Source organism: Aythya ferina, assembly GCF_964211825.1.
Source record: "Aythya ferina genome assembly, chromosome: 1".
NCBI classification, from domain to species: Eukaryota; Metazoa; Chordata; class Aves; order Anseriformes; family Anatidae; genus Aythya; species Aythya ferina.
In genome coordinates this window covers 174,795,339-174,815,124 of record NC_140296.1, presented here as the reverse complement: position 1 = coordinate 174,815,124, position 19,786 = coordinate 174,795,339, and the positions used below count along the sequence as shown (strand labels likewise).

General features: G+C 41.1%; 1 long non-coding RNA gene across 1 annotated transcript; it reads right to left on the bottom strand.

Moving 5' to 3' along the window:
- Window positions 1–3,054: 3,054 nt before the first annotated feature.
- Window positions 3,055–19,023, bottom strand: LOC311424846. Its single transcript, XR_014686210.1, has 3 exons — window positions 18,939–19,023; window positions 4,820–4,900; window positions 3,055–3,939 (listed from the first exon to the last, which is right to left on the bottom strand). It is a non-coding gene; the product is annotated as an uncharacterized lncRNA (long non-coding RNA).
- Between the last annotated feature and the right edge of the window lie 763 nt (window positions 19,024–19,786).

Here is a 19,786-nt window from a genome sequence, read left to right as displayed (position 1 = left end):
ATGAACTCCATCCCTCGAGCCAAGCCCACAGCCGGGGCATTGAGCACAGCTCCGGTGTGTCCTCTCTCCTGTGCCACCCTTGGAGAGCTCCAGGCTTCCCCTCCAGGTGGTGGTGGAGGAAGTAGAGGAGGTGGTGATGTCCTGGCCAGGCAAAACCCCTCTGCTACACCAACACATCTTCTCTGGCCCCTTGGCAAAGTCACACCATGCCCCTGAACTCATGTAATCCACTAGCTGTACAAGCAGGCTGGGGAAAGAAGGGTTTTGCTGTGGGAGTTAATGGACAACGACCACACACCAGTGATTGTTTTCATGCTATTTCAATCACATTGGTTACAGATAACTGAACCAGAAGCAATTAATTTAAGAAAGGGATTCAAAATCTAGAGCAATAATGGTGCATAATGAACCTCACAGGCAGCTGAGTCAGATGTGGAAGTGAACAAAACAAGAGGGGCAAACACCTACATTTAATTCTTGTGTATGCAGGCAGTCACCAACAATTTCCATCAGCTGGAGCTGCCACAGAGGCGTAAGAGTGTAAATCAGGTGGAGCCCGCCCCTGTGATAACCCATTTCTCTCTCAAGAGATCCCCAGGGAGTGGCCACTCATCGTTGTGTCACATACATGAAAAATCACTCAAATTGCCATCTAACCTGCTTTGTCTGCTCCCCGTTCTCTACATGGAGCCCAGGGCAGACATTATAGACATACACAGAGGTGTGTTTGTGTGTGAGATGTCAGTAGTGACATAATTCAGCTAACCAACAACTCAGTGAACAGCAGAAAGAGACTTTCTACCAACAGGAGGAACATGATATTGATGATTAGATCTTTCAAATATGTAGCTAAAACTTTAGTTGGCTCTTCCCTTTGATGAAAACCGTATCTTTTAGCCAGGAGATCTACATATGTGTCACACCGAGGCTCACCATAATCTATCCCATGCATAGCAAAGGGTGACAGACCTAAGAAAATGGTAGAGCATCTACATAAGAATAATGTAGTGGTGAAAGCACAATAATCCAGAGCTTTCTATATTAAGGCAGGTCTCTCACTAAAGCAGTCTATTCCAGATATTAACTTGTAAGGCTCTCAGCAGGTTTCAAGGCTCTCCAGAACCTAGATGTCTTTGACATATCTCCTTCCTTCCTTTCTTTCTTCCTTCTTTCTTTCCTTCCTTCCTTCCTTTCTTCCTTCCTTCCTTCCTTTGGGAACACAGGTGGGAGCACACTGTGTAACACAAGTTCTGTAATACAGCTGGCTTATAGAAGTCTTCTGGACATAAATGTTCCAACTGCAGTGAGATTTTCATGTGAAATGGGTATAATGGTGTTGACTCCTTCCCACCAAAACCCCTACTAAATCTAAAAAAAAAAAAAAAGTAGGTCTTCTGACTAATGGCTGATATTCACAACAATTTTTATGACAAATGGAAAGTTAAGGCATGTGTTGCAAGTCCCAAATTCATGAATGATTTCATTGCAAAGGGAATCTCATATTAATTATACTAATATTAATTATATGCTAATAAACTGAAGGAAGTAAAGCTCTTAAAGTGTGCCGATGACAATCCTGCCCTGGGAAAGCATTACCTCTCTTACTGCAGCTTATCTGGGTCTATTTATTTTTAAAGAAAAACATGAATATTTTATTCACAGTAGCTTTAGCCCTGCATTCCTATGCCGGAACCTGGAGAGTCCATGTGAATTTAAGAAATACATAAAGAATTGTCACTGACCTACTTACACAACACTGATGCAACTTCTTTCTCAGAGTATAGAAAACAAACTTCCTTATACTGCAAAACACAGTTGTTTACTCGACGTTATAGTACTTTAATGCCGCATTTATATGGAAGAAAAAAAATATTTGTAAAACATGATGTTACATAATTAATACTTTTTGAAGTGGAACGAGGAGAAATAGTCTGTTGTCATAGAGAAGCAGATTTTTAATTGGAGTAAATTTGATATTGCTGGGGATGAGGGGTTTTATTAGCTACCAACAGGGAAAACAGGCAAATTACTCTGCAGCAGTTCCTCTTGACACCCTTCAATGGGGACTTGTATCTGCACCGTTACATCATTACGATCCAGACTTTTCTTCAATGAAAACTATTGCGTGCAAAATCCATCCAGTTGTGTGGTGCCTCAAGTACCAGGATGTACCAAGGTGAGACCACTAAACTCATCTGCACTTGTTTTCTAAATGGGGACTTCAGCAGTGAGGAGCAAACCTCGGGTGCTGTTCTGCAATAGACCTCAGGTGTTTATTCGATTTTTTTTCTTGCCAGCCTCCTGACCTGTGAACTTCTCCTGCAGCACTCTCTCCCTCCAACCTATACAGACTTCTATGTATTAGTACCTATAAATCAGGAAATTTACTTCTGCTACGTCCTCAGCCTCCTCAGAGCTCCCTCCTTGCAGTCTTTTCTTCCCGATTCCCCAAGTGCTCTCTGTCCTTTAGCAGCTTTCTCTTGCACACATGCTCCCCCTCCTTCTCCCTTCCTCAGACACAAATGTATATGCATGTACACCCCTTTGCTCATCTTCTTTTTGCAGTTTGCCAGTCTTACAGCCTCTGACATCTCAGAAGTGGTTTCTGTATCCATGTCCCACATAATGCAGGTTTCCCATCTCAAAAATGCACTCTGTGTTTCTGACCAGGGAAGCTGTGGAGAACTTGGGATTTAAATACAGCACTTGGCTGAGGCCCAGCAGAGATTGTCAAACCGAGTAAGCTGTATGCTCGACCATGACAGCACCAGCCCCATTAAAAAGCCCTGGCAATCTTCTCAAACATGCATCGGCTGAAGATACATCACTGATTTTAGATACAGTCATGAATGTTTCATACCAATTTGATATTGCCCCGCTTGTAATTTCAAAAATTGCTTACCATCAGGAAATAGAGCTGTGAAACAAAGGATCTTGCTATTTAAGGAACACGCTTTACACCTCTTAAAGTTTCATCTCTTCACGTTTTTTTATGCCATCTTCACTCAAGTACATTTCATGTCTTGCACCTGACATTTCAGCATTGGCAATGCGAAAGGTGCAGTCAGAAGTGGAAAAGCAGCACATGGAAAGAGTGGTGGCAATTACAAGGTTAGAGCTAAGGCTGTGTGCATCTGAGCCCAGGAAGAGGAACGGAGGCCAATTGCATTTATGAGGGGCAGAGATGAAAGTATTTTTCAGAAGTTTTCCCAAAGATTCTTGTTTGATTCAGGGGCAAGAAAAAAAAGGCTGGAGGTGCAGGCTGCATTCTCTTTTTCCCAGTTTTGAACCTTGATCTTCTGAGTTGCAAGGTGCACACATTAACCTTCCTTGCTAGAGCTTTGTTTCTTATACTAGCTTTACTTTTTTCCTCCAACAGGGTGCACATCCTTTTGATGTGAGGTAGAAGTGATAGACTGCCCTGCTGGCAGCCTTCACACATTATGATGCCTAAAAATGTCTTCTTGGAGAAAATGTCAGCTAGGAGTTCTGGCATGGTATTTGGTGTGTGGAACTGTAATGAGGATAAGAGGATAGTTCATGATCAGGCTTTAATTATCTCAGTTCTGCCAGTCAGGGTCACAATAACAATTAGGCAAGACTAGAGTTAAATTACTTTGACCTAAGTGTGCTCTGTGCTTTGATCCTCTTGCCATCTGAAATATTACCCCCTATTAAAAATGTATCAGCGTATCCACCACAAGTGTTTATGATAACAAAACTGGCATGTAAAGACCTTAATTTGCTATGTTCCTTTTTTTTGCAGTACAGGAAAAATCTGCACAGCCCTCGCTGGAGCCAGGCACTGGCTGGAGTGAGAGTCAGTAAAAGAGGCTCAGAGCAATTTTTTGTTCTCCTTCCACAATGTGATGTAACGTGGTAAATCCATCTGCAAGTACCAGAGTGGAGAGAGGATTTCTGGCAGTAGAAGACTCCCTCCTGTAGAAAATAAAGGGAAAACAAAATCCAGTAGCTGAGCATCAAATCAAAGCAAATCCTCATTTGACAGCAGATGCTGATAAGGATCTATACCCCATCCCTGGATCCCACTCCCTCAGGAAGAATGGCAGAAACCTGTGGTGAAAGGCTCTGCTTTCCTACCATGCTCACAAGCTGCTGTATCAACATATTCCCCAAATCCAACACAGACAATTTCAAATGTCTGGTGTGCCATGAGTGGGGACAGAACATTAATACTTGTCATATACTCATTTCATTCAGCAGAACAAAGCCAGATATTGGTTCTTGCATTGTAGAGAGAGGGAGGAAATGTTTAAAATGTGCTTGTGACCTCAAAGGTACATGTGTAACAGTTTCTAGTATAGTCTAATTACTTCTGCAGTATCAGGAGAGAAAGTATCACAGGATTTCTTACACTGCCTGACAAATAATAGATTTTCAAAACTCATCTGTACAGTCTTCATACCCAAAGGCATATTTATTGGGAAAACTGGAATAGCTTCAATGATTCTCTCAGTCTATCAGATAATTAAGAAGGCCTTTAAGTAGTGTAGCATTGTGTGGCAGCACTAACACATCTTGAACTCCAATTCTTAAATGACCTTGGATTTCTACTGCCTGGAGTAAAAAATGTAGAGGAAAGGGATGGGTCTGGGTGGTGAGGGGCCCAGCTAGGCTTTAGTGCAGACACCTAAGCAGTATTTGCTTCCCCTGCTGGGACATTTGTACAGATTTGGTAGCCCAGATGTTGTGGTGTTGGGATGTGCTGGATGACATTTGGACCCAAGGCATGGCAAAGTCTGGGCATTTCCAAACCCTGCCCACTCTACAGTCTATACATGCCCAACGCAGGTCTTACCAGCTCTTCCTGCAGAGGAAGGGAGAGCTCCTGTCATGCATCAGCATAAAGAAGGTATGCACATGCTTCCTTGGGTTAGTCCTACAGATATGGAAAAAAAAAAAAAAAAAAAAAAAAAAAAAAAAAAAAAAAAACACTCAAATCCTAATAGCTAGAACCAACTGGCTGGTAATACAATAAATCAGCAATTCTAGAGTGTAAATGTATATGATACATTTTAAAATGTGTATGATTTATCTTTTTTTTTTTTTTAATTTTTTTTAAGCCACAAGGTTTAAAAAATCTCCATCAGCTAAATTATTACTGAACATGATACTAAATAAGGTCCATTATTGCCTTTTTTTTTCTTTTTTTTGAACAAACAAAAGACAGAGGAAGACTTGGGCTCATATTTCTTGAAAATTAGCATTTACAGACAAATTCTGACTTGTTTTAGATACCACTCTTTGTCCCTCTAATAGTAAAATTGCACTTAGAACTAGGAGGACCAGGTCTGAGTGCCTGCTTCATCTGATTACAGCGTATGTTTTGTTCTGGTTTATCTCTATTACTAGTGAGCACCCAACTCTTGAGTTATTTCTAGCAGAAGATTATTTCACCATAAAATGCTTGATTAGTCCTAATCTAAGTGGTCTGTTTTTCAAAAGTCTGAGCACTAGACATTTCACATGAACATCACTTGTGGTTCTATTCATTGCTTATTCAAGCGCATGTGAAGCGAGAGATCCCATATTTTAACATACCTGCTTGGCTATGGGACTGTTAATGGGGACAGGTGACTCTCAGCAGCTTCAGTACTTAAACTTTAATGGAAAAACAAAGCTAGAAGCTGGGAATTTCTTATCATCTTCACTTTAAATTCTAACAGTGCAATGCTGAGAAATAAATTAAATATCCAATTATGTCGGTGTTTTTTTCTTGGATGGGGAGGAGGATTCAGAAGCCAGGCATGGTAAATCACAGGTGTGTAAGTAACAGAAAGGCACAGAGATACAGGAGGGTAGGGTTAGTACCAAGTTGGGAAGAAATGAAGTGACTGTGAATAAGTAACTTTGCTTGGAAGTAAATACCAATCTTTTTTTTTTTTTTTTTTTTTTTTTTTTTTTTTTTTGTGGAAAAGGTAGGAGTTAAAAGTGTGCCACTTAAACTGCTGATAGGAAATCCAGTTGTGTAGGAGGAACTGACTGGAACAACCCTGCTAGCACATGAATTTTAGGTTGTGGAGAAACAAATTCAGCACTGCAATCACTCCACATACCTGTGGATCAAAATGATTAAGCATGAAGAAATAATATGTCTCATAGAGTTCACTAGCTTAGTGACAACATGGTTCGGTTCAGAAAGGGTGGTTCCAAACACAATAATTAAGATGATAATAATTACAATACCCCTATTTACATGAGTATTTCCCTTGTAGCTGGTAGAATTGCAAGTACGGATAAATAGAATCGCATTCTGGCTTAGTAATTCAAGGTATATGCAAGATATTAGCATTTAAAGCTGAATTTTTCTTCCAGAAAAAAAAAAAAAAAAAAAAAAAAAAAGGAAAAAATGATCTATAACCTTAGGATGGAAACTATTTATAACCTGTGCTTTAGTAGATCTCCACAGTTCAGAACAAAGAAAAAATGGAAGGTACAGGATAATTAAAGTTCAAGAATTAATTTTGTTCCTCAAAGTGTCTTTCAGGAATGGATACTTATTTAAAGCAACACAAATCAAATGGAACATTTGGCAGGCAAGATACAGCTCACACAGTAAGAGGAAGCTCAGAAAGTACACAACAGTCAAACACAACCACAAATAATAAGAAATGATACATACAGGAAGATGAGTATTATGGGTGTACTAGAGCTGCTAAGTGTAAAGGAAAAAAACACAGGGTGAGAAAAGATTGCAGTGAAGGTAAATGATTTATTTGAGTGTCAGAAAGAGGAGATGGGGGTGAATCTTTACTCTGAAATTACATGTAACAATGTTAAAGCACTTTTGGATGAAAAATATTAAAAATACCACTGGTACAACTCTAGAAATATATGTTCCAATAATTCACAGTACCAAATGGAATTCATCAGAGATTCTGAGGAAATCCTAAGAATGAAGCACAATTCCAGCCTACCATAATTTATCATTAGCGATACGTAATTCATCATTAAAACAGCCACTCTGATGGATAGCTGGAAAATGGCCAGCACTGTAGCAATCTTTAAAATAGCTCTTAAGGCTGACCCCAGGAACTGAAAACTAGAGAATCTCAATTCATTAATGGGGAAAATAGTTGAGAAAATCTTTTAAGATAGTTATAAAACATCTACAGGTGATATGTAGGAGGGAAAGGAAAAAAAAAAAAAAATGGGATGAATAAATTGCAAGTCAGCAAAGATAAATTGATGTAAGAGAGAATGAACCAAGCTTTCCTAACTGGTTCAAATGTTACAAAGAGTTAACAAAACATTGAATAAAAGAGAAACAGGCAATATATGTTTACAGAGACATTTGATAACATCATTCACATGAGGCTTTTAAGGAAACTCAGTAACCCAGGGGTAGGAGATAAGTTCTTTGTTACAGGTTAAAGGGAGAGAAAAGGATAGGGATGAATGGCAGATGATTGCGATGGAAAGGTGGCAAGGGTGTGATGCCCCGGGGACTGTACCGGAGGATCACCGCCAGGATTAATTTCACTCTTTCTCTGGCTCCATCCATTTATTAATGACCAGGAATAGAGGGAATACAATGAGATGGCAAAACTGCTGACAGCACAAAGCTGTTAAATTAGATAAAATGAAGGTGTCTGTAAATAACTCTTGGGACTTGTTGCAAAGCTAGCAACAGGAAAGGAAATGATGTTCGGCATAAGCAACTGCAGAGATAAGGCTATAAAACAAACTGCTTAAACTGCTTATGCTCGTTAATGGGCTCTGAACGAATTATGGAAGAACCCTTCTGGCTTGCATTTGTGAGGGGAAAGTTTCTACATTTTGGTGTTTATTTACGAGGAGATGTATTATTTTAAAATAGCAGAAAGCACAAAGTGTCTTCTGTTCATATATTTAAATCGTCGGAGCTTCATTTTATCCGAATCCTTCATAATCTCCAAGCAGTGCTGGATTCACACGGTGACATACCACCGCTGTGAAGGGCAGTGTCTGCCTCTCTCCTAATATCTGAGAAATCTTGGCAAGCAGATGGCTCTGAGCAGCGGGGCCAGCTAGGCAGTCTGTCACAGCCCCATTCCTTCACCCAGTCTCAGAGCCAGAGGACTCCTGCTGCGGGAGCTTTTATATTTCTTCATAAAAAAGACCGACAACACTCTAAAGATAGCCTCTGCTTACACGGGGCGAGCCAAACCGTGCGCAGAGGAAAATGAACAGCCTGTCCTCATTGCAAGACAGGTTTTTTTTACAGATTACAGTGCTGGTGGGAGGGGTTTGGCTGAAAATTCATGTTGGCCAACCCACTGAAGCATTTGACTTCCTTTTTCTGACCCCAGACAGGTCCCAAAAACATGAAAGGAAGAAGGAAGAGGAGGGAAATGCAAGCCTGGTGTGCATGTGAGGCCAGGGGTGCAGCAAAGAGATTACATTGAGCTGGATGGCCTTTTTTCCTTGTGTGGATGTAAATGAGGATTAACTCAGCAAAGCCCAACAGAGACTTCAGCGACGGGGTTGTGAGAGAAGAGCATCTGGATGGTAACCTTGTGGGGACCCAACTCCACAACGTGGATGCTGCTGGCATCTCCAGCACACCTGCTGGCATCTCCAGCACTCCTGCTCAGCCCCGTGGGTCAGTTCAGCCCTGAGCAGGTGAAAAGGACCCAGCTGATGGGCACAGGCTGATGTCTCAGGACTACAAGAGGCTCTGCATGCTTGTCCTTACTGTCTTACTTCATCCAGCCTCTGATGAATCAAAGGAAGGTAAACATTCCCTCTTCCCCCACAATGAAGTTATACATCAGTGGAAAAGGGAATTCACTCCTCTCCTGTTCAGGTGACTGGAATATCCCTTCGAGGACAGGATTAACTCAATAAGGGCAATCAATGTAAATGCAGAGCAGCAAATCCTCTAAGTGCAGGGAAGCTTCTGGGGAGGGAGGGGAGCAAAGGGCACACAGCATGGAAACAGTAATCACTGCTGCCCTGTCCGACCTTTCCCAACTCTACACACTTGCCTTTCTCTGCATTTGTGATTTAAGTGTCCTTTGAACACAGGTGAGCAGAAATGCATATGGTCTGAGCCCCAGACCCTTCACCCTGCTACGAATTCCTGTCTCTGCTGCAGATTCCCACTAGGTCCATGTGAGAATGTCATCTGCTGTTTGCTCAGACATACAGCAGGGGGTGGGGAGGGAGGGGAGGAGGCATGGCCATCCTATTGTCAGTTAATTCATCCCTCCTTCCTCCAGTTCATGAACTCCCTTCCTATAGCCAAAGTTCCGGTGATTAGTCTTCAAGGGCATGATTTTGCACTTTGGATTATTAAATTTCATGTTGTTTCTATTCTGCTGTTCCACAAGGTCATCTGATTTTTCCTGCATAATAATCAGGCCTTCCTTGGTCTGTATTAGCCGTACATACGTACCAGCTTTGTGTCATTCCCAGATATTGTATGTGCACCTCTAGCTATTGCACCAAGGTCAGTAAGGGAAGCACCCAGCCAGCCTGGGCCCATAGCTGCCCACACCAGGACCACAGCTATTCCCCTGCTCGTGTAGTCCAGCAACCTCCTCTGCTCTACAATATCAGAATTAATCCCCTGTCATCTTTTGCTGAAACATTATTTCCTGTAAGGCACACCCTGTCTCAACACTTTCCTTAAATCTGGATAGATTCCATCCCACGTTTTTGCTTTTTCCTAATTTAAAATCACATATTTGCTTTTTCATCCTTATTTATTCTCTAAAATCTTTTCTATGGTTCATACAGAACCAAATGCAACTGAGCTGTGATTACCTACATATCTCTTCTCCACTCTTTTTTTTTTTTTTTACTTTTGCTCATGCTATGAGACAGCATATTTCTCCCTGAGGATAGAGGAGGAGAGGTGCCAGCAGAAGACAAGTACTGTGCCAGCACCTTCTGGGGAGAAGAGGAGCTACTGAGCAAGTGAGGTGTCAGGATGGAGAGCAGTAATGTTCATCGGTGGGCCAAGTCCTACTTTTTTTCCACTAAATCTTAAATAGATTTAACAAGCACGCATGTTCAGTAGTGTTGGAGGCATTTCTTTTAAAGACCTTGAGAGACTCTTAATGAAGGGAAATGAGCATTCAGAAAATCTCCCTGCACTGGCAAGGGATCCATGCAGGTCCTGGCTGTCCTTGCAGCTCTTCCAAAACAACTCAGTGCTGGCTTACTGGAGGAGGGTGCCCGTGAAAGGCAGGAGTGAAGGCCAGCCTGTGCCAGGAGCAGGGTGAGTACAGAGAGCAGAGAGGAGAGGCTCATCTCTAAAATAAAGAGCAGGAGCAATGCACAGGGCCCGTCTCCTGCACCCACTGCAGCTGCACTGTTCTCTATGGAGCAGGAAAGTGCAGCTCCCCAGCAGCTCCCTCATTGCCCCATTTCATGCACCAGCCTGCAGCCAGCAAGCACTACTCACCTCACGGACACCCAGCAGTGGGGGAAATGTGGTCGGGGTCACGGCCAGTAAATCACCTGAAGCATCTGCCCCCCTCATGGAAGGTTGCTCAGGTCTCCCCTCTCAACATATTTAAGCCCTATGATGAAATTTCTGTTTGCTTAAGTCCTAGCTCACGGTCTGGGAGCGGGGAAGTGTGACTCGCTGGCTGCCCAGACCAGGACCCACTTTCACAGATTTCCGAGTGGGCAATGAAGCTTCAGTTTTTCACTAAAAACAGCAAGAAACTGGATGAGGCCTTTTGAGCTGCCAAGCAGTGCTGGGTGGAAGGGCTGTATGAGAGCTACATTCACTGCCCTACAGTCCTAAGATGCTGGGAACTGGACTGGTGTAGCCAAACCTGGGTTAACCTCCTATTTCCATCTGTCAGTCAGCAGTTGTCTCCATGTTCTCATTTTATTTTAGAAGATACAGTATCTCCTGCTATTTATTTTGGCTTTCTTCCAGTGGTGCAGCTCAGTGGGGCTTTTGAACATATTCTGTTTATCTCTGCCTTTTATGACCTTAAAGACACAGATCTCTTAATGGTCAGTTCCTTTCCCATTAGTAGCAGGTTTCTTCTCACTCTTAAACACTTTCTGTGGAGTGTTTACTTTTTGCCAGGTGGGTCAAGATACCTTTCCTACCGTTTTCCCCTTGCACCTGGAATACATAGACAAACCATGAAGTAACACATTCTGACTTAAATTACATCCAAGCCTCCTTCACCTTAAAATTCTTGAGCTCCTCTCTCCATCGAGCCTTGCTTCATGCACATACCCAAATGGCCATAGTGAATCTAAAACCTCAGTTACAGACCAATTTTAATTGATTTTAATCCCCTGATCTAAGATGATCTTTGTCAGCCAGTTTCCTCTGTAACTCTGTAAGGATCTGTGTGGAAAGCAGGATCATCTCTGGATGATGTAGTGACCCTAAAGCAGAAAATGCAGATCTCCACATCCACGAATACCAGGATTTTGCACTTGCTGGTAGCATAACTTTCTGATCTATACAAGTTAAAAACTCCTGTGAACTCTACCAACACATAATTCTTCCATCATCTCACAAAGATCTCCACCCGTATCCACAGCTGAGCCTGGGGAGATCCACAACAGATGGCTCTGACAGAAACATATTTTCTACTTTGTGCCTTCTGTTCATCAGAATGCTTCTGTTCCTGTACCTTTTATTCCCACCATAAAGCCCTGCATGACTTGCTAACACCTTTTCTTGCCCTTCATGATTAAGCAATTTCCCCATAAAAGCCTAAAATGGAGAAATTTTCACGGCTATCTCAGCAGCACTCATATTTTACTTTGAATCTTGGGACGTTTGCTGTTTTTCTGAAGGACACAGAAAGCAGAAAGCAACTGCGTGAGACTATTGGCTTTCATTAAGGAAAAATTAAAAGGAAAAAAAGAAACATGTTCGTCATTCATGTTCATAGATAAAAGCCAAAAAATACGACTCAGATGCACCTAAACACTCTGAAGCTTAAAAGAAAATGAGATACCTGAAATGAATTTATTTTTTTTTTTAATCACGATGTAAGGGATGTCAAGAGTTTTGGAGTCTGAGACATGGTTTTTGAGCTCTGAGTCTGGTGGTAACACTGTGCTAAATACAGAGAGAAGTGGAGGCTGCGCCAGCCTGATGCCTGTGTGCTCTGGGAAAGGAAGGGGGAACCCACGCACAAAACAGACTTGAAGAGTTACAGTTCTTACATTAAAACTGCACATGTCCTGCTGCCAGGGCCCCCGGGAACCATAAGGTGAAGCAGACTTCATAACCTGAAAGTTACCTTCTCAGGCAGCTAGAAAAAAGGTACAGAACATAGTTTCATCTGCAATGGACTTATTACAGATGCAGTGATGTAGAAAACTGTTTAATCACCTACTATGTGGTCCGTAAGTAGGGAATGTTTACCATACTGTTAAGATACTTTGGATAAGTGACGAGAACCATGTCATCCTGCTGCAATGGTCCAATCCACAAAGCAACTTTCTACTACATAGTAGAAGAAAAAAACCTTTCCTCCCTTGATCTCAAAACTCTCTGTGATACGCTATATTCGGAGCCAGTAAAGGCAATGAAAAACCACAGTGTTCATTTTTGAGTATATTAAGTAACTCTGTGTAAAATCCATTAGAAAAAGACACATTAGCATACGGTAGGTGTTACAAGAGGCACATGTGAACTTCTGACAATTAAATGAACTACACAATTAGATCTTTAAAACCTTGGCAACTAAGAAGGAGCTTATCCAAACACATAGCAGTAACAGCCCTCATTTAATTTCTGACTGAATTTTGGAAAGTACTTTCTCTCCTTTCTTCCTTGCTTTCTTATGTGTTTTTTTTTTTTTTTTTCCCCATCCTTGGATGTTAATACATTTGTGTAGTTTTTTTTGCTAGATGTGGAGACCATGTGGATGCCATTTCATCTTACTGTTCACAAGGTTATCGTAAATAAAACAACACAGAACATTAACAAGGAGCAGAATAATATGTAATGCAATTTTGAAGAATTCACACCACTGTTATTCATCTTCTGTGACCATTTAATAGAGGAGGTGTCTGAAAGGATAGATGGGAATTGAAAGCAATGCACTTGGAAGAAAATGGAGATTACAACTATTCCTCCAATAATTTGAAACTGATTCTCAAGCTTCTTCAAAAATAAATGCAGAGCTCAAGGTCAGAAAATGTATTACTTAGAATCAACTGTTAGAATGCAGAACAACCCCACAGCAGATTTTGCTGTCTGCAGATATCCTACATATGTCTTCATCAGTAGTGGAGTATCCAGGTTACTGCAAGTGTCTTGGAGTACTGGGCTGAAGAAGTTTATTGATTGCGATGTACAAGTAGCTGCACAATGGTAGCTAAACTGCAAATATCCTGTCCACTACACACTGGGTCACATGTACCACTGCTGATGGATTCTTTGGGTCTTTCATGCTGTTTTGTAATCCAAGTCTATAAGTGCTGGCCCACGATACAGTGGGGAAGTGTTTCCATGACAATGAGCATCACTTCTTTCCCTCCCTTCCACTCCTACTTCTTCCTCCCTCCTTCTGGCTTACATTCATGATAGATTGCTCTGCAAAAAATCAGTAGCACATTGAAGATGCTTTTGGATACTAGCCCATGTGACATGATAGCTCTGCTCTCTGTGTGTCATGATATGGGAAAGCAACCACGGAGAGAAGGTAGCCAAGGTGAAATTACTGTAATGGGTGAGCTCAGAATAGTGTGGAATGGTCTTGCTCTCCCCTCAGAATTACCCACAATTCAATATCATTCCGAATATCATTTTTGAACAGCTTACTATATGGCCTTGCTTCCTTCGGGATCATTATTGCATTCTGTTTTTAGGCGAGAAACTTGTCTTTTGGATGGCTCAGCATATTTCTGTCTTGTACTCATCTGTCATCTGTGGTTTTGACCAGCAGTAGTCTCTTTCATACATTTCTTGCAGCTCTATGGGAAGCAGATGGCAGATCTGAAGATTCAGCTGCCCCAAATTGTACCATGTCCTGTGGGAGAGGGATAGACTGAGAGAATAGATGGAGATAGAGAGGATTTTCATTCCCACTGCTGTTGCTTGTAGGAAGCTAGCAGCAGCCTCCCTGGCAGAGGGGCTCCCTGGCAGTGAGACATCCTGACACTGAATGTGGAGATGGGGACAGGCAGCAGCAGCTTTTCTGGCACTGCTTCTGCCTCTTTAACTAGAGGCAGCACTGCACAGTGACTAGATGTGTAAAGGAAAGGCAAAAGTCGGGGGATGCATTTGGCCAGTGTAAATCTCTTCTTGTACACGCTGGGCCAGCTGCTGACCTCCCCACCTCCTCCCTCCTCTGCCCAAGCTGTTTCTGATGGCAAGGGAGGTGCAGAGGTGGCAGCAATGTGGAAGACCTGGCACTGTGGCTCCAGCAGGGTGAGACAGAGAGGGAGAGAGAGCATGAGGAGATTCAACGTGCACTGTGCCCCTTTTATCAAGGAGAGGAAGGCAGACACCATATGGGCTGTTTAAAGAAAGTGGACAACCACTGCTTTGGTATTACACAAAGCAACCTGATGAGATGCCAGGACTCTCCACCAGTCCTTGGCCCAGAGTTTCTTTCTCCCCCATTTTTGCCTTCCATCATGCAGTAGCTACCTTTCCTATTTGGACTTAGGGTCTTTAAAGGTGGAAAGTGAAAGGTGGCCAGATGTAATGACAGGCACATCACTTCTTTCTGCACTGCTGTTCAAGACAGCATGTTGGGCCAGGGGCCTGCTGGGCTACCTAAGTGCAAGAAGACCGCTGTATTAGAAAAAGACACATACAGCTCAGGGTCCAGATAAATGTTAATTTATAATATAAATACCCAAAATATTGAGGTCTTGATTATCACAGGCTGCGACGGGTGCATTTATTTATTTATTTATTTGTTTATTTGTTTATTCTAATCCCAGCTTTCTCCTATGTAGTTCCAGGACCCATTTCCTGCACTCAGGACGATGAGCAAGCAAAGGATGTAGGTGAACTCCAGTTGTTGGTTTGGTTTCTGACACTAGCTGGTGTGCAGCCATTTCCCAATGGAATGATCATATTCATTCACCTCCAAGGTGAGCTTTAAAACTGTAGCCTTGATCTCAGTATTTCATCAGACTAGCTCTACAAGTATTGTCTTTCCAAACATGGACCATTGAGAGACATCTAGAGAAGAGCCAAACCTCTAGAACAGGCACCTAGAAGTCAAGAAAGTGAGCCTCAGTGGGTACCGAGCAAAACTGGTAATCCAGGGCCAAGGAGAACAAGAATACCTCAAAACTGAATCAGGTTTAGAGGCTATGCCTAACTCACTCATTTCTTACAACTTTACTAAACAGCTCACACTGTAAGACAAAAATCAAGTTGCTCTCCTAGAAAATAGTGGGTGTGAAGAGCAGAACCCTAGTGTCATTCTGCATAGCACTTACAGTGAAGAAAGGTGTCACTGAAATAAATATGGAGCCGTATCCTGCTAGTCTTATTTATTTTGGGAGTTTCAGGAAAGTTAATGGTTCATGTGAATAAATGAGAAAGATTTAGCTTGAGGTGACAGGAGGTAAGCCCTCAAGCAACGGGAGAGTGGCAGTGATACTGCCCAAGATTAGAAATCTAATGTTCTCCCTAGATTAATCTAAATAGGGAAGACTGAAACTGTGTAGTGTTCAGCCTACTGTACAGCAATCCATCATTAAAAATAGAAGAGGCGGAGAAGAAAAATAAGATGAGAAAGAAGTAAGATTTCTCTGCAGAGAAGTTTCTAAAAGGTATATTTCTCAAAAAAAAAAAAAGTCTGTAAGGATTTCATTTGCATATTTAATCATTGCTTATTAAAGATCTTTCCTTTTTTTTTTTTTTTCAAATTTCAATGCATAAGGAATTTATTAGTAAAATGACATTTTGTATTGAGTTTGAATACATTATAGCTTTGATGATAACCCTTACACAACAAGAAAGATTTTTGGGGGTGTACTCATTTAAAATTAATATACATACATTCTGCGCAGCTAAATGTTTAATTTGCTACAAGGACTGCTACCATTTTTATTTCTTGTAAAAAGTCTTTAGAACTGTGCAGACATACCATGGTCACCTTTGTTAATCCTTTCATACATAAACAGTCTTGTTTCATGTACATTTTTAAAGGAAATTTGGTCTTGCTCTATAAATGTTTGGGGGGAAGAGATGTAATCTCACAAGGACTTCAAGTCACTGATTCACACCAGTACTTTTTAAATACCTGTGAAAATCTATAAGGAGACCCATGATTGTTCTGTAATCAGTACACCAGATTACAAGCACCACATTTAGGGATGTTGTGTCACAAAGGGCAAGGAAACAAGTTTTAGATACCTTATGGCACCTTTACATGGAACAACTGAGCCACCTTGTAGTCTGTCAGGTTCACTTCATGTGTGCACAGTGTAAATTACACTTTTTCCTTTTGCTATCTATTCCCTATAGTCACGGTAAGAACAGCTTGCACCAAAACTGTCAGTTTTATAGCAAAAATCTGTCAACATGTAATGCATATTCTGTGCAAAAATGTCAGGGTGCATTTTCCTGATGTGCATGTCATGCATCATTTTCATCAATCTTTTATTTTTAGGAGAGCAGGAAAAAAGCTCTTTTTTCCTTCACAAAAAAAAAAAAAAAAAAAAAAAAAAAAAAAAAAAAAAGCAGCAAGAACAATTTAGTTAACATTCTACATGATTTCTATTTTCTTCAGGAAAGCAGAGTTTTGTTTCATCTTCAACTATATATTCTACACGCTGTACACTTGTTTCTAAAAATACTGAGAAAACCACATCACAGTATCTCCCAAATGTCCAGAGTTTTGCATCTTAGATCTTCTGTCTGACAGCTAAGTGTCTATACAATTATCCACTGTTTGTGTCCACTTTCTACCTGCTTAGGTTTCTAAGTCATACAAATGCGGCATGTGAGAAAAGAAAGTATGTGCCTTGGAAAATGACCCCGAACTGATTAAAAATCTGTGTGTAATGTTAGTATTTTTGTGCAAGCTTATCCTGTGTAAATTTATAATGTTTCATATCAGATTGTAATCACTGCATTCAGTTGGGTGATAGGTAGGAGAGTGCTGCAACGACACATCTTGGAACTTTAAATAGGTTGGCTGGTACTTCATTTGTATGAATATGGGGTGAATAGGTTGCATATAAAGACAAGTGGGTGACAGAAGTTATTCTTCCCCAGAAGGAAGGAATATTTCTCCCACTGCAATTGATAAATAGCATATTGTATGTTGATATCAGTTCTCATACAGCTTGAATTCCTATTGATAAGAGTAAAGCAGGTATGGATTTATTGGATGGGGAGAAGGGAAAGTTCGGAGGGGCTGTAACCACCCTACTTCACCCTCAGCATGACCTATTACAGTATATATATCCTTCATCCCAGGGCTCAAGATCTGGTGACAAGACATAGCCCCTCTGTCTGCACTTGATTGGATTGATTGTCTGCACTTTATCTTCCTTTGGAAGAGGGCATCTAATTTTCTTCAGTTTTCTCTTGTCACAGAAAAGCTGATAGTGTGAATAGACTTGTTAATATGGACCACCATTAAGAATTCAATGAGAAATTGTTCAAGATAAACTGTTTCATGCTTCTTGAAGAAAATATTTCAAGAACATCTGAGATCTGAACACTCTAGAGAATTAAGATCCTACTGCTTAGACAGACAATAATCTCAAAGAGACGGTACAGGAAACTGTACTATTGTTCAGCAGAACTACAGAAATTAGAAATAAAGTAGGAATTGATTTCCTCTTGAAAAAATATCTCCTGTCTTCTACCATACAGCCCAGGAAAGACAGACAGATTCATTTCACCTCACTTGAGACACCTGTAATACAAATGCTTGCTTCCACTTCTAGGGGTTGATTCAGCTGACCCACTTCAGATGTCATCTTTGGGGTGAGACTAATAATATGACAGAATATGATATTAATATTATTTTTCTCTCAAAAGGAAGTCTAGACCACCAGCTCAGATGTGGATGGGGACCAATTCATCACCAGGCAGAGCACGTATTTCACAACATTAAAAATGTTAGAAATTTGATCCAAGCTCTACCACCAGCTTTGCCTTATGCAGTGATATCTGCACTCGCCAGAGATACATGGGTCTATTCTCAAAGACTTAGTCATTTTAAAGGACTTAAATGCAGCTTTTATCAAGTACGTTATTGTCTCAGGAAGTGTTATTTCCTTAAACTAAGATCAGTAAGCAGTATAATACCATTTCATTTCAAAGTATCAACTTCTCTTCTGTCTCTTGAGTTCTGGTTTAGCCCCATAATCTGGACGGTCACTTCTGCAACCCAGTTACTTTTTTGAAACCATTCTCTCTGTCTTACCATGAAATCTCCAAAGCTTTCAAGGCAAGCTGAAGGATTAAAGTCCCTTGAAGCGTGAGAGAAGATAAAGTGAAACGAGATTTCTCTTACTAGATAGTGATGATTTCCAAAAGCTCTACTTTCCCAAATAAATCCTCTTAGAAACAAAACAGAAATCGTAACTGACAAAGAATGTATCCACACTATGAGAGAGATGAGATGGTAGGACATTTAGATGAACTCAAGGCAACACTAACCTGGCTACACAGAGCATCAGTAGCTACATACATGTAGCCCAGTAAAGAATTTGAAAAAGATGAATCCTGAGTATAACTCTGGTATATCCACGTTACACTTTAAAGACAGGTCATCTAGAGACTTCACTTCCATCTAACCCAACCTGCTAAAGCCTCATGCAGAGCCTGCACCTTCTCTTAGCCTTAGGCAGTGATTCATTGAGGGTCCTTTAAGTACATAGACCAATGCAATGGGAAGGTTGTGCACCATACTGCTGATGGGGGAAGCTGGTTAAAGTTTCTTTTAATCTGACTTAAAAACCGCCTCCCACAAACTGTTTGCTTTTCTGGAGGCTGCATAGCATATGCTCACCTTGGAAAGAGGTTGCTGCAGCAGAGAGAGCAGCTTCTCCACCAGCCCTTCAGGCTCACACCCACGAGTCCCTGCTTTTCACCACTCTCCTTGCTCTCTTCCTCCACACTGGCTATTTTTATACCACTGAAAATATCAGCTGTGAACTAACTAAGCCCATTTTCAGATGATCTCCTTTCCCACAGAAATGGTAATAGATACTGAACCCAAACACTTGCAATTCATTCAGTTAAGGACTCTCAGCTGCAGTGGTGAAATGCTCCAAATGATAAATCACATTGTCACTGAATCCATGTCATAATTTCTAATACACTCTTTGAATTCTTTTCCTTCTGGTGTATTTACATTGGTTGAATTGTATTCTTGCAGCTGCCTTTTCCTTCTGTGATCATTTCTATTTTTTGTTGGTTTGTTTGTTTTTGGTGGATTTCCCAATTTATCCTGAGCAAAGAAGGGGAAAGACAGCAGTCAAACAAAAGAAACAGTGAAGTTGTGCAGAAATAATAAATGAAATGGTCACTTGTGTTTTCTCTGGCTTTCAGCTTTTGCCTGAAGTCATTCCGATGGCTAACCCTGAGCCTAGTTTTGCTCATGCTGCACTGATGCAAGGGGCAAGTCTGTAGATTTTGTTATTTCTAGTGTGTTTTTTTGTTGTTGTTGATGTTGCATTTTTTTTGCTCTTTCTTTCTTCCTTCCTTTCTTTCTTCATTTCTTTCTTCCTTCCTTTCTTCCTTTCTTTCTTCCCTAACATCAGCCAAAGCAAAACAGAGTCAATATGTGTTTCTCTGTTATCTTTATGCTGGTGAACACCCTGCTCTTTACAACTCCCCCTCCTTTAAAAAAAGCTG